The 16,641-nt window shown below is 35.2% G+C and overlaps 1 long non-coding RNA gene across 1 annotated transcript; it reads right to left on the reverse strand.

Moving 5' to 3' along the window:
* Positions 1-2,445: 2,445 nt before the first annotated feature.
* Positions 2,446-15,090, reverse strand: LOC101681603. The gene is made up of 6 exons (XR_200999.3): positions 15,050-15,090; positions 12,959-13,255; positions 12,579-12,689; positions 10,042-10,176; positions 3,373-3,465; positions 2,446-2,552 (listed from the first exon to the last, which is right to left on the reverse strand). It is a non-coding gene; the product is annotated as an uncharacterized LOC101681603 (long non-coding RNA).
* Between the last annotated feature and the right edge of the window lie 1,551 nt (positions 15,091-16,641).

Genomic DNA, 16,641 nt, shown 5'->3' on the forward strand with positions numbered 1-16,641 from the left:
AGATGTCTAACTTTTGGAAACTCCTTGTGTTTGAAGTAGAAAATGCGTTTGGTAGTACAATTTTAAGTGGTTCTATTTGCATTGATACATGCTGTTTATTATTACATTAATCACATTTTCTGATATTAATAGGTTAATATATGTGACTCTATCACATTTTTTAGTGAGAATTTCCTTAGGTTATAGTGGAAAAATTATTTTAACTCATTTTTCTCCCTCTAGCATAAAAACAAAAAAAAAAATGCAAGAATATTTGTTCTACTTAAATATCAGTGTAGATATTGTGCAAACATTTAGGTCAGGATTAATCACATTTATGAGCATATTCAGATACTTTAGAAGTTAGAAATTAAAGCAATATAAATAAAATATTTCCATTTTCTCTCTCTCACGCCTCGTCTAGACATGCCTTAACACTCCACAAAGCTTTCCTTCACTCTATGGCTCCAGGTTTCCTCACTTCTCTCAGCCCCTTGTGGGATACTCTACAAGGAACAGAACAGAAGTGTGTGTGACTCAGCTCATGTCCTTGAGAAAACACTAAGCAAATATGCTTTCGGCTTGTACTCCAAGCTGGTAACTGGAAATTGGGCAAAGAATAATCATAATTTTGAAGGAGTAAGTGTAATGGGGTAGGAAGTATATGGCCCTAGACTTAGGAAAACTTGAATATAAATTTTGCTTTTGCCACATATTTGGCTAAGGTTTTGACTTTTTCAAGTTTTTCCTATGCAAAATGGGGATAACAGGATTGATTTTAAGGCGTTATTATGGTCTTTTGCTGTCTGTATTTTTTATTGTATATAATTTAGTGGTATATTTATCAAGTATATATACAATATGTGTATATAAGTAATGATATATATTGAGTATGTAAATATATGTGTATACATATACACACACATACATTTTAAATACGCACACACACAAACACACACACACGAGGCATACAGCAAAACAGCAACCTAACACTCCACACATCCCCATTTCTAGTTCCCCAAGCAAATCACTTTTTATGTGGGAAATAACATTTCCACATGTTTCTTCAGATATTAAGCTCCATATTTCCAAATAATGAATTTGTAATGCTTTTTATAGATTTTTTTCAATTTAAAATGATCTGATTTGTAACATGGTAGATGGTGACTTAGCTCTTATCTTCCACTACCTACTATATACCTCCCCTTGCCACAAGTGCACTGGATAATTACCTTTAAAGTAAATTAACTCCCATACCACCAAATTTTGTTTTTTGGAGTTAAAAATGCCTCATTTTAGACTTTGATGGTATTTTGAAACATTAATAATTCATCCTTTCACTATACAAAAGAACTGAAAAAAATCCTCTTTATATGATAAAACACATAAGGTATTTATTATTTCCTTGTGTGTCTATATGTCCGTACATGATGTTTTTCCCTACACCTGCTGGTCTCCATTTATGCTGGCAAGAGCTTGTCCGTTATCTTCCCAGGCATCTCTTTCACTAGGAAATCCTGTTGCCTCTGTCTTAATTGGATCCTTTGTTTCTTCTTGCTTTGTTTCCCTCTTGTTTTAGAGAAATACATCCTCAAGCATCTTGAAAAGAGTGTACTAGAATTTTGATATCTTGTTTTGAGAACTTAATTGAAAATAATTTTTAATCTCGTATTTGAATGGAAACTTTTCTTTTATTAGAGCTAATTCACTGTATCAAAGGCATTTTTCCTTTTCTTTTAGTTGCCAGGTTGCTATTAATTGGAACATATATAGTTCCAAACTATCTATGTTTTACTTTCCCCAGAAATTTTTACTTGTTTTTATCCCACCTACCCACTCCTTAATCATGGAAGTTTTTTGATTCTACTTTTGTTGTTGTCATTGCTGTAGTATTTCTCATGCTCTTCCTTAATATCGATTATTTCCATTATTTCATCTGGCCACTCAGCGAACCTTACCGAATTAGAAATCTTGTGCATTAGAATTTTTTTTGGCATTATTTTTGACAGTATTCCTCCAAACAATTTTTCAGCTGTTTCAAGTATTCCTATATTTTTGCTTTCTTAAAATTATATATATATATATATATATATATATATATATATATATATCAGTTTGGGAAACACACACAAATTTCTCTTGAAAATTCAATTGAAATTTTCCAAGTATTACTGTGATTTTATTTTCTAATTACCAAGAGTCTCTACTTGAACACATGCCTTTTTTCTTTTTATAATCACTTCTTGTTTATACTTACATCTCTTATATTTCTCAAGACTTTATAGCTGGTAATGAGTTTTGAACTTCCTGCATTACATTTTTTCTTCATTTGTTTCTTGTTTATTTTGGTCTTTATCTAAGCAGATGGCTGCTAGATCATGTGTGAGTGGGATTGTTGAAAGGTGGGCTTCTTGATAAGGACAAGAGGTGGAGAATTTCCCTGGAGAATCTTACATGACATACCTGTGGAACTTCTCTCTTGAACCTGGCAGCTTCATCAGTTGGAACTCTGAGATTCCTGCCTCCATGGCATGCTATGTCTTGCTTATAACATCTAGGTTTCTGGGAATTGACTGGAAATAAGAAGCCAAGATTTCACTGTTTGATGAGTATAATTTCTCTTAGCACCTTTGTTTTCAATATCATACCTCACTCTTGGTTTCGACTGTGCCTGGTTTTTCTATAACCTGAGATTCTTTGATTTACTTTCCCCAGGAATCATTCTTCCAGGTAGTCATCTTGCTATTCTAAGTAAGGGAGGGCACCTGGTGGAGGTTTGTTCACAGATTTGTGGACCCCCCCGTCCCCATGTTTGATTCAGTCCCTAATCTCTACCTTCACAGACACCTGCTGTTGGCAACAATCCTGGGCTGTTCAGGATTCCGCAGTGTAAATCCTGGTACAACTTGTTGTTTATGCACCAGCTTTCTTTGTTAGAATCATTGTCATTCTTTCACATACTCTCCCACTCTCAGTTTTCCAGAATTTTGAAATTTCTTAATTGCTCGTGTCTCTTCTCTTCTTTTCTGGCCTTGCACATTTATATCAATAATATAATAATCATTTTATTGCTACTTTAGTGGAACTGGAACTTATGTAGTAATTAAGATATTTATTTACTCTGCAAAACTTAACCACAAGAATGCCAGTGAGTATTTCTTTTGGTAATAGGACCATTCATTTAAAAAATAATCTAATGGATTGTCAGAATAAATAAAGAGTGCAGTTTTTCCAATTGGATATGATGTTTGTCACCAGCACCCAAGAAAATGTCAATAGATGCCTAGGATTGGAGAACACTGTACTTCACACAAACACGACCATACCATACTGGGTAAGGTTCAGTTCCACACTATAAAAAGCACTTTACCTACTTAAAAGATAAATTGTTACCTGGAATTTTTTGAGGGGCTAGAAGGATAGGCTCCACAAACAGCTTCGATTTCTTATAGTATCATCACTGCTTCAGTAGGATTAGGGAAGTCCCTGCCTCCAATTAAGGAAACCATTGAATTAGGAAGAGTCAGAAACAATACATGCCAGCAAACTAGCATTATTGCCCTCACATTCTCTCTTCTCTCCTCACATTCTGAGCAAATGTATTTCATCAGTGAAACTTCAACCACATCTGAAAGCCAATGGCATCAAAGTGTGAGAAATGTACTTGCCAGCCTCCATGGAATCCTCCTGAAAGAGGCAGGAGTGACTGTTTAAAAAAAAAAAAAGCTAATCTATTATCTAGCTATCCACCTATCTATCTACCCTATGTCTGTGGCCATTAGTTTTGTCCACACGACCATGTAACTTGGATAGTTTAGCTCTATTTTCTTCCTTTTTATTTTTTTGTATTTTATTATTAATTTTATTTTTTTTTCCTTTTTAAATACAAATAGTTCCAAATGATTGAGTGAGTTCTTTGCCCATTTTCATCTACCCAGGCTTTGGAGTGGAGAAATCAGATGCTTAGATTGATTCATGGTTTGGATTTACAGAGTGAGTATAAAAGTAGAAAGAGGATGCAATTGAGATGAATAGTTGATAGACTGGAGTCTTTGAAGAGAAAGGAGATCCAGAAAATACTCCTATCATCCTTAAAGGACTTAACTTATTGATCAGTTTATTAGATAAAATCCTTACCTTCAAAGAGTAAAATCCATTTTAGCTAGTATAAGAAGGAAATAATATAATAAAGTTTATTAGAAAATTCACAGACCTCTTTCAGAGCCAGAAAATCAGACTTGAGGGCTACCCTATCAGAAAGACATAAATTATATTGAAGAATGGCTTCAGCAGAAACCCTATCACATGGTTTTTGTCGCAGACACTGCAGACAGCATTGCCAATGGCAGGCACTATGCACTGCTCCTTAAGACTGTCATTTTGCTGTGGAAAAGCCAGATTCCTTTGCCAGCACACTCAGTAGAATAGATTATAGGCAGCACCATTCCTTCATGGTGTTTCTGGCTTAACAGAGTTTAGGTATCATGAGTTATCGCAGAGTGTTTGCTTTTTGAATTTGACAAAGCATGAAACAATTAGGTAGGGAAAATCCAAATGTCCTCCATGATAGGGTTGAAGAGGAGTTATAAGAAATTGATAGGACTAATAAAACAGAATGTTGACATCAGTGACTGTGATATTGGAATTTAATTTCTAACTGATGTAGCCATTATAGGAAAGGGCAATTTATAATATATAGCAGGCACTAAATGTAGAATAATTAAAGAATAGTAATACATATAAAATATAAAATATTCCAAATATATATATATAATATATATTATATATATATATATATATATAATTAAAAAATCCTGAAAGGTATGTATGAATAAAAAGCAGTCACTCTAATACAGAAACCAAGATTTAGAAGATTTTTGTACATGTCACCTAGGATATATTACAGCAGTTGAGTAGCAGTGGAAAATTAATGGCAAAGTGAACTTATTAATAGCTTATCGATAGAATTTTAATAATTCCAGCATAATGGTGATGTTGTTTTGGGCTACTTTGAACCAGACCCAAATTTTCCAAATACTTGATTTTCTTTGCATTATATTTTAGGATGTATCACACATATATAAGTGATACAAAGTAGTGTAGATAGAAAATAGACCTTTGAATATACTTTCTGGAAATTAAATGTATCAGAAATGATTATAAATGTTTTAAAAATTATAATAAATAACTTGAGTCTAGAATGTACTTCAAATTACTAATATATTTTGAAAAGAAAATAAACTGTCTTCAGAACAGCAATTTTGATCCAAAACCCCTCACTGATTTACATATTCTGGTAGCACAGGTAGTATTAGGTAAATTTCATCATGCAAATGTCTCTTTCTAAATAAACAAAAACATTTCTATAAGGCTACACTTCAAACATCACCTAAGATAACTATCACTTTAGATCTTCTGTTTTTGGAACATTTTTTTATGTTATCTCAATAGAAACTGTTTATACAAGTGGAGGATTGGCATACGTGCTTGCTCTTGTTCTCTTGTATTTATTTTATTATAATATTTACAATTTTTTCTAAGGTTATTTTTATGCACTTTGAGATTTGACTGGATCATGTTCTTATTTCATAATAATAAAGAATGTGAGTTAGTCAAAAACAGATTACTGACATATATCTCCTGTATCATAAAGTTTAAAGAAAGGGTTGAAGGTAAATGGCTAGAAAGAGATGAAAGGGTTGGAAAGAGGAAAATAATAAAGATGAAAGGGAGGTAAAGGAAACAATTTTAAGAGAGCTGAAAAAGGAAAAAGCAAAGAGTTTGATATAAAAAAAATGGGATGTAGAAAGAAGTCAGAAAACAGAAAATTTTCCATGATACTATGAAGGGTCTGTGAAAGAAATGCATTGGTATTTTGTTGATGGAAAAGGAAAAGAATAATTTTTCTGAAATAGTTGTACAGTAAATGAATGAGGACTAACCGAGTCTTTAGATAAATGCTATTACGTGGATCAGGGATCATATAGGAAGAATATGAGAGTATAACTGTCATATTGAGTCATATCAACTCAAGGGATCCAGCATAGTTTCTTTGATGTTTTTCAGGAAAACATGCTAGTTGCCCTCCACAGCCGAACCTCAGGGAGTCTGTGATCCCTAACTTCCTTTTGGTAACCCATTATAAACTCAGCTCATGAATTTATCTAAGCCTTTCCTGGACCTATTTATATTTTCAGACTGTATAACCTTTTGGGGTAATGACTTGCATATGTTTACTACCAACTGTGTAAAGTACAAAGCATAAATCCCTTTTATCTTTTATGTTACATTGGGCATCTTCTAGTTCTGGTGCTCTTTAATGGTGAAAAGAATCCATCTTTACCTTTCATGATTTGGCAGAGTTTGAATCCATTCGGGCTCATCTGTAGATTTAAAAAATTGAATCTTCCAAACCTTTATTTCAATATGCTGACATAGACGGAAAAGTTGTGCCCCATAATGTAAAGGGCTTTAGTTGCATGAGTTGAGGAAAATTATCTCATATTTCCAGGTCCCCAAATTATCTATAAAGCAAAGTGCTTGATAACCTCTAAAATCCCTTCCATCTTCCTATCTGACAGTATACTACTACACTCTCTACCCCCATACCCTGGGGACAGCAGTAGGGGGAAGATATGGAGCAGAGAGACAAAACTACAGTGCAGATCTTTAGGGTGAATCCATGAGGATTCAAATCCCATATTCTCCTCTGCTTAGCTCTATGCCTGGAGCAAGTCGCTTAATTCCACATACCTCAATTTCTTCATCAATAAGTCAAGGATAATAATAGTTTCAAGTTCACAAGCTTATATTTGCTTACCAAACAAATATGTGTGAATGTGTCTGTATAACTTAAAAACAACAAAGCCACTCAATGAACCCTGTATAAAAGTTAACATGTGTACACACACATACACACATACACATGCACACACACACACACAGGGAGAGAGAGCGCACACAACCACACCTCACTGGACATGTGACTTTGTACAATACCATTCCATATTGAATCTGGATTTGGCCATGTTACTTGCTCTAACCAATGGGATATCAGCAAAGGAGAACCAAGCCTATTTTGATAAGTGCTTTGGAATGGCGATTACCTTTTTGGAATGTTTTCCTGATCCTACCATGTAAAGACCAGCCTCACCTCCTTGAGCTACATGGAGAGAGAAGTCTAGTCATGCCAGCTGGAGCTCAGATACTACTTGCCTTACTAACTGCAGCCACAAGAGTTTGCCCAGATGAGGTCAACAGAAGGACTGTCCAGCCATAAAATCATGACACATACAACGATTGTTCTTTAAAATCAGTAAATGTAGGGTGCTTGGTTATACGGTAATATGTATCTGATAGTTTGATCTTCTTCAGATCCTTCTTATGCACTAGTCTTGAGGATTTATGTCAATGACTGAAAACTCACATAATGCTAAACTAATAAAGTCTAATCCCATTCCCTGTTACAAGTATACCCTGTAGATACAAATTTGACAAAGATACGTAATTACATTAATCTGCACATATAAATAATGTCTGATTTTGTGTTTTCGAGGACAGAGACTCAGAGTCAGGGGTTCGCATGCAGGAGGGTGTTTATTGGGAGGTGTTCTTGAAGTTAATGCATGTGAGGGAGGAAGGAAAGCAGGACTGGGTAGTAGGAAAAGTTAAACTGTGATGTGATCAATGCGGTGTCTCAGCAGAACACACATAGGGAACTACAGCTGTGATGGCCTTTCAGAATTATTCTGAATTTTAAGAAAGGGGACCAAGCCTTTGTACCACAACTTTCATCACTCACTGGATGAGGATTACCTTAGGGAAGAGATTTGTAACTTTGGATGATGCAACTCTTTTTACTAAGGCTTTTTTTTTTTTTCCTTTAATTAAATATAGGTCTTATTAGTCAACTATAGTCATAATGTGATCATTATAGATTTCACCTTCTTTATCCCACCAAACACGAAACAGAGCTGTGTCATAATCTGATTTTCCTCATGTGGGTCACAGCAAAATCACCTTTCTCCGTTTCACAGCTGACAGTGACAGAAATTCACTCTTTCACAGATTGAGACATCACCAGCGTTGGAGTGATATGCCTGGGTTAGTCCAGTTGTTTGGGAGAGGGGGCAGATGTCAAATTAAAGCAGAGCCCAGTGCTGCTTATCTGTGTAATGCTGGTATAATGCGTGCAATGTTCCTGTGAGAGCTGTTTTTCTAGTAACATACACGTTTCTCCACAAGCACACCTAATTGTGTGGTACAACATATAGGAATGTCCCAGTGGGACTCAGCTGCTAAAATTCCATGTCACTTTTACCAGTGTAACGTAGGTCATAATGGAATTTTTCACCTCATGAACCCCCATAGATGAAGAGCTTTGTCACTACTGTCATCATAATATGATTATACCAAGAAATTTCTTTTTCTTAATAGATCTTTGGCTGAGATCATAGTGTTTGCAGCAAACATCCATAACTTCAATCCTTCAGGGGTTCGGTGTCTCATTCTCCTCTACCAAAGACATACAGCTGGTTTCTAAGGGCTTCTAATGATGTGTGGAATGATTTGGGCCATGGGGAGTGGAGGAGTCTGGTCATCCCTAACATGGTCCAGGTTCAGGTTTCAGAATTTAGGACCTATAGGCAATTTTAATTTCCTTATTGACCTTACAGTACTTCCAAACATCCCAATGCCAGATTTATGGGATGCATATCTGATAATCTCCCATTTGAATTTGATCTAGCAGAAATGAAGCTCTTCCTTCATTTGACACCACAAACTGGGAGTAAATGTGAGCAGTTGTGGCCAATCTAGATACAGCAGCTATCTCCATGGCAGACCAAAGTGTATCATATTGCTTTCTTGGGTTTATTTTTAGGCTCCAAGATAGGCGATAGCTTCATAGTGTCCTTGCTAGACTAAATATCCAATGTGGGGGGCCTGTTAAATTCATTCAGATGTCTCCAGAACCCACCAAAGGACCCAACATAGAGTAGAAGTCAGTGAACGATGTATGAATGAAGAAATAAAATGGATGAATGGATATATGGATGAAAGAATACAACCAGGTGCCTAGGCCATTGACTGCTATTCGGAAAGCACAGATTCAACATTGAAGGCTTCTTGGTCATAGAGGGGCTCCTGCAGATGCCCTTACTATAGTCTGCTCCCTGAATAACAACCTTGGGAGAAGAAATCAGGATTGGAAAACAACTGATGAGTTCATTGAACTCAGTGTTGCCAAAGAGTTCAAGGGGGCCTTCTTGAATCCCTCCCATTATTCCCAGAACCACTTTTCCAAAAAGCCATGTTTGAGGGCTAAAAAATACCTTGATCCTTGGGGAGAGAAATCTGTACAGCATTACATGGCATATGGTACCCATGATTTGTCATAATATATTGTAATAAAGAAACTCTGTAGGACTGCCATCTATGGAAGTTTCTGAGAGGCTAAGAAAAGAGTAAACATAGGCAACTGTATTTTGCATGAGGGCAATGTGATTAAGTATCCACTTAAAATACTAGAAATTTAAAAGATGAATATAAAATTTATTTTATCATATACACTAAACTACTACATATTTGTCATTGGGTAAAATAAATACCTTTAGAACAGTAAGAGCATGTAAAAACGATCAAGGCAATCTCTCTGAATTAGGCCATTGCACTGAAGGTGCTTGGAATATAGCTCCTCAGGATACATATGAAACATTCCCTTGCCTCTTTGTTTTAATCACATAAGAGAATATATTCTTTGGATTAAGCTGATCATAGTAAACACAAACACACACACACAACACTAAAAATGATGTCTTAACAGAAGAGAAACTGATATATTTTTTTTTTTTTCAAATAATCTGGAGCTGGTATGGCAACCCCTATTGTCTTCTACCTCTTTGGCCATTGTTAGTTATGGCCCTCATTGATCTAAGGTGGCTGCTGGAGCTTTAATCATCCCATGTGCTTCCCAGTTATTAAGAATAGAATAAGAAGAGGAGAAAGTCTACATGTTTTTTTGAAGAAATTTACTGAAGTACTAAATCATTTACAACTTTTTACCTGGAACTTAATCACACGGCCACAGATAGTTTCAAGGAAGCTTGTCCAGTTATGCATCTAGCTCAATGTGCAAAGTCTCTTGGTGATTGCTGATTCTCTATCAGATCCAGTAGCTCTTTATTGTTTGCTGACTTACTAAGCGGAAACAAAACAAAACAGAACAGAACAAAAACAGTTTATCTTCTTGATACACACCCGAAAAAGAAGGAGCAGGGAGAATGGCATAAAAACTCCATTTAGAACAAATGTAGGGTAGAAAACACTGGTATCATTAGCTCATCAAAATGCTGGAATCCTGCTAGTTACAAATAGTGAAGTCCTTTAACCTGGTAATAGAATGGGTTCCTTGGTTGTATTACCTGTTTGTTCAACGTCTGTTTTCTGGAGAAACTCTCCTGCCATGTTGTCTATGTTCCCTTGTTCCAGACCCTGGCTTCTGAAGGGGTTATTCCTTCCCCATAACTGTCAATGGCTCTTTCTAATTTAGGCAGAGGGTGTCTCTTCATAGAGCCTGTGAAGATTCTAAAGCCCATTTCCTTCCCATAGAGGTTCAGGTATTAAATTTTTAAAGTCACAGACAGCTGTAGTCCAAGTTTATAGTTTCTTTTGGCTTCCAGATCTGGTAGGTTTTAAGCCTGATAATGCCTTGAGACCACTTATAAGAATAGACTTGGGTGGGAAGACAACATACTTAATCTGATCTTTGCTGCTAGCTGCCTCCCATTGTCTGATAGAGAACTATTAATGGAAAGCCTTTTTAAAAGCTTTGGGGCCCATAATTTATCTCCTGGCAATACTGCTTCTTCAGAATAGACTTAAAAGTGCTTCACTTTGGAGCATAGAGAAGTTACCTTCTTTTTTTTCCCCCCTCTTTTTTTTCCTTTTCTTTTCTTTTCTTTTCTCTTTCTTTCCTTTCCTTTCCTTTTCTTCTTCTTCTACTTTTTTTTTTTTTAAATCCTAAAAGTCTCCAAATTTAATGCATTTAGATTGTAGGCCGAATAGAGAGAACACCTTAACATCTCTGCCTGCAGATAAGCTGGATCAAGTCTAAGTTCATCAGTCCTGGAACTTTGTTGAAAACAGTAAAAAGCAGCCAGCCCAGACAACATTCTAATTTTCCCACACTTTCCCTTAAAGCCATTTAGTCTGCTTTCCAGACAGCATTTTGTCTGCTTTCCAAAGAAAGGCAGGCGGCAGTTTGACCAAATGTTTTAGCATTGAATTGTAAGTTTTGCCAGGTTCCCAGCCTATAATATCAGTGGTGTTAGAGTAATCAGATTACACCCTAAATGGAGATATTCATGCTAAACCCCATGTCACTGAACCAAACTTAATGAAGGTTCTAGGCTTGATTCTTCCAAATAAGGAAGACATAGATCAACAAATCAGTGCTTGTCTGTTCAGTCCAAGTTACCGGACCCAGCTCTAGGACTTCCCGTTTACACAAGAAAATAAAGTAAAGAATACTGTTTTAACCAATCAGCAAATGCCCAGTAGAACTTTCTTTTTCCTGCTTTTCTTTTGCCTCTAAAGTCCCTTGCCACATGCAGTTCTTTAGAGGTCTTTTTTACTGCTAGATTGGATGCTGCTCAATTCATGAACTGCTACATGAAGCCAATAAGATTTTTAAAATTTACTCAGTTGAATTTTATTCTTTAATAGAGAGACATTTCAGATTCCAATATTTTAATTTTCATGCCCATTTAACAAATTCTATATAAATTAGAATTGTGATAGTCTGACCCAGAAAGTAGTTACTTAAGTAGTTACTTAAGCATCACATGAATTATTTCTCTCTTAGATATTCTAAGTAGTCCAGGGCTGGTGGGTAAGAACCCATTGCCATCAGGAAGCCTGGTCTCGTTCTCTATTGTGTACCATTCCAGTGAATGATACGTATCCTTAAGTTCACTTGAGGGCTCAAAGATTCTGCCATGGTTCTGATTATCATGTCTATATGACAAACCACAAGAGGGAAACTACTGAATGGAGCAGAGAAACTGGGAAGCACCCCCCCCCCATATACATCATTTTTGTTGTTGTTCCTCTGATTTGAATCATCTTCTTTAATAACTTAACTAATTGTTCCATCAATACTTTTTACCATTATTCAAAACATAGTCTTCTGGTTGACTAAGCTCCAAGAGATTTAGGGATTTTGTCTTTTATTCTTGGTAGCAATATGCCCAATTGAAAATTGATTTTTTCCTACTAGGGAAGAAGAAAAGAATGGTGGTTGCAATAGGCAATTCATAGAGAAAAATGAGAGATATATTTATTATGAATTCTCTAGTACAAAGATACTGCTCTTTTCTTCCCTGACAGACCAGACCACTAGAAAATTATTGTTGATACTCTTTCTAGGAGATCAATGTACTATTGTGTGACTTATCCAAATCAGGATACTTTAACATTGAAAGAGGACAGTATTTATATACTGGGATAATGGATATAAACTGGGATCCTTTGGGGTAGATAAAAATACATGAGCACTGATATTCTAGTTATGAGCAACCTCAGTATTTCCTGTTACTTACCTTCTCAGTAGCCTGACTGGGGCTAGAATTACTCTAGCAGGCATAATAATCATCATAACGTTAGTAGATCAAAGCATGTTCACAGATATCTTGCTTCCTGTTTTCAACAAACTGTTGAAAAAATTAAAAACAAATCCAATAAACAATTTTAGAAATAAGCTTACTTAATCCAAGAATTGAGCCAATTGCTTAAATACACACTAGTAAAGGGTAAAGCTATCATTTGAATCTAGGTATATCTGATGACAAGTTTTCCTCTTGATTTACCACATCACATTGTTAAGAACATTTCCTCCTTGGAGAAAAAGGTACCTTTTTTCCTTTTCTTTTCTTTTCATACACACTCATGAGAATATACATGTGCAGGTAGTTTGAAATACCTTCAGTCAGTACTAGAGTGGTAATTCAGTAATCGTGGTGCTCTTCTGGATTATAGTTGACCAAGTGATGTAGTATTTATTTGGGTTTGTCCAGAATTGGTAAGTTTGTGGACTATTTGCTGTAACACTTTTTTTTTCTCTGTTATAACAGACATAGCTACTCGATCTTGACATTTTCTTCCATTTGCCTTAGCTTCATAATCCTTTTCAACACAACATTTCCAATGGTCACTTCAAGAATGGACATAAAGGAAGTGACAGTAAAATTGTGGAAGGCAGCTACTAGTTTTCCTCCTCCTATGGAAACATTGAAAAAAACAAACAGAAACTGTCAGAAGCAAATTTGTCAGAACTCTGGAAAATAGTCAAAACATTTATAGTAGCTAAGCAAATGCTGAGTCAAGAAAAAGGTAAATTTAAAGATTTAGGAACAGTTTTTGTTGTTTTTACCTGCCTTTGTCCCACCCTTCACCACAGCTGTGGAGATCTTTGCATTTCTGGGGAGAACCCACTAATTTCAGAGAGAACAAAGCAGAACTATTTGCAAATTATTCTGTACATCTGTTCTAACCTGTCCAAGGTCTGTCTGAAGGACAATGGAAAGTACTTATCTTGTCTCTCTGTCACCATGCTGGGAACTCTAGTGGTGGGCATTGCTCAAAAACACTATAAGCCAAATTAACAATGTTCATATGCATGAGGAAAAGGATTTCAGTAAAAACAGAGCACCCGAGGCTCTAGAGCATAAACTGAGGAATTTCTCTGGGAAATGAGAATACTCAGAAGCAGCATCTACATTGGAGAATTTAGAAAGCCATGCGCATGCCTTGGCCAAAACACATGCTCAGAGAATACTGGAGTATACTCTAAGTTTTCACTTTGGGCAGATCTATAGGTTCTGTGCAAGCCACTAAGTATGGAATGAGTGACCCAGACCAAAGCCAATATGAAAGGACTGGCTCCTTTTTAATTGCTAGCTCCTAATATTCAAGGATATCTGTGTCAAAACACTAGCTGAATACAAGCTGGGAAGCAGAGATTTTGCTGGCTATTCATGGCAAGGAATGTAGTCTTTATGGGAATAATTTGATGTCACTGGACAGGGAGACTACTATTGTCCTCACCACCTGAAAAGTCAGCTGAGCTTGGGGAAGGCAGAAAATCTAATTTCCAGAGTTACCATATTCTAAGTTAAGTGCCCAGTTTTCAATAGACATAAATCAAGGCATATAAAGAAATGGGAAATGTGTAAAGGGCAAAGTAAATTGACAGAAAATAAAGAAGGTCAGACTTACTAAGTGAAAACTTTAAAACAACTCAAATAGCTAAATAGCCCAAGGAATAGACCAAATAACTAAAGGAATTCATAGATAAAGAACTACAAGAAATCAGGGAAATGATGTGTGAATAAAATTAGAGTATCAGTGAAGAGATTGAAATTTTAAATATGAAACAAACAAATTCTGGGACTAAAAAGTACAGTAACAAATGAAGAATTCACTAGAGGCATTCGATAACAAATTTGAGCAGGTAGAAGAGTTAGCAAATTTATAGATAGAACAGTTGAAATTATTGAGTCAGACACAGAAAGAAAGAGTGATGAAAAAAAGTGAATAGAACCTGAGAGACACGTGGGATACCATCAAATGAATCAACATATACATTGCAGGAGTATCAAAAGGAAATAAAGCAAAAAAGAATATTTGAAGAAATAATGGTCAAACAGTACCCCCCTAAATTGATGAAATACATGAATCTACACATCCATTCAATAAACTATAAGCAGAATAAACTTAGGCAGTCCTCAGGGGAAAAAGGAAATTAAAACTATATATGCCTACACTTAAAGAAATTAAATCAATAACCTAATTTTATATTTTAGAAAAGGAGAAAAAAAGAGTGAACTAAATTTAAAGCTAGCAGAAGAAAATTTTTTAAAAATGTTAGAGTGGAGATAGCTAAAACAGAAATCAGAAAAAAAAAAAAAGAATCAATGAAACCAAAAGTACAAAGATTGTAAGAGAGCACAGTGAACCAATAAATTGGATAAGTAGATAAAATGTACAAATTCCTAAAAAATACAAAACTTACCTAAACTGAATGAAGATAAAAGGAAAATACTAAATCATCAGAAATAGACCCACATGGATATGTTTGATAGATTTTTTTTTTTTTTTTTTTTTAAGGTAGACTCTGCACCCAATATGGGGCTTGACTCCCAACCTGAGATTAAGGGTCACATACTTTATGACTAAGCCAGCCAGGTGCCCCGTTTGACTGATGTTTAACTAAAGTGTCAAGTTAATTCAAAGGGGAAAGTATTAACACTTTAATCCCATGGTGTTGGAAAAACTGAATATTAACTTGAAAATTCAGCTCTTAATTCACAGCACCCACAAAAAATTAATTAAGAATTGATTATAGAACTAAATATGAGTTAAAACTAAAATAAACAAAGGAATAAAAAGAACAACAACAACCACAAAACCTTTAGAAGAAAATATAGGAGAAAATCTACAGAATCTTAGAATTTATAAGAATTTGATCTTTAGAAATTTTAAGAATTAAAATCATTTTTAATAAAATGCTTTTTAAAGTATCAGTTAATTTATGCAGGTACATGATTGTGTGCATTTACTGTTGTTGGTTGATGTCAAGAAAAATCTATCAAAATAAGTCAGTGTTTCAGACTCATTTTACATCTTAATAAGGAGTTAGTCCATATTTACAAGTCCATGAAATGATAAAGGAGAAAGGGAAAAGAAAATAAAAGTGGCAGTCATTATAATAGTTAGTCCAATATATTTTTAAAATAATGAATAACTTGGTGTACATGTGGAGGCAAAGATTGTTTTTGAAACATAACATTTATTATCTATGAAGTTAACAAAGAATCAACTTCTCAATACAGATCAGAAAATTATAATTTTAAAAATAGAGATGATGCAAGTTAGAATATGTATAAAATATGATGCTTCAAAATTAGAAGAAAATAGAAGGTGGGAGCTGGAGAAAAAGGGAAATCTGGAATAAAAACATTTGAGTACATCATTTGAATAACAATATAATAATGTTATATCTAGAGTGATATAATAAGAGATCTGTGCAGGTTTAATATTGCCCCAAATAGAAGAATTTGGAAGTGACAACATCAAATATTTATTACAAATGTCTGAAAACTGAAAATAGGAACATGTGCTTGCCTCATACTTGACACTTAACGTTTTGCAGACTTCCAGATAGGAGAATTCTTGGTCAATGACATGCAACTTTTTAAGGCAAATTTTTAAGGCAAATTTTAAGGCAAATTTGGTATGAAATCAGTAAGATGAAGCTTCTGGGTCTCTCACTGACAAAGATGCTTAGCAAGACTTGGAAGTTGTCCTAGCAATGTTTTCATGTGGCCGGGCGATTAAAGAAGAACCCCGAAATTATTTAAGACTTAGGTTAACAATTTGTTAGAAATAGGTATGGGAAGGCTTAGAAAACATGGGCACTGTGAAGGATTTGCAAATGCTTTAGGTTTGTTTTACTTTCTGAAAACACAGTGTCCCTCCTCTGTAATCTCAAAGAAATGTTCGTAAATTGGTTTTGCTTTGTTGCAGAGAGTGCACATTTTAAAGGCATTCTTTTCATTTTCCCTGTGTCTAGTCCTGAATCCAAACATTCAATGCCTTCCTGAT

The sequence above is a fragment of the Mustela putorius genome, unplaced genomic scaffold, assembly GCF_011764305.1.
Source record: "Mustela putorius furo isolate JIRA1106 unplaced genomic scaffold, ASM1176430v1.1 tig00000480_pilon_pilon_pilon, whole genome shotgun sequence".
In the NCBI taxonomy this organism is placed as follows: Eukaryota; Metazoa; Chordata; class Mammalia; order Carnivora; family Mustelidae; genus Mustela; species Mustela putorius.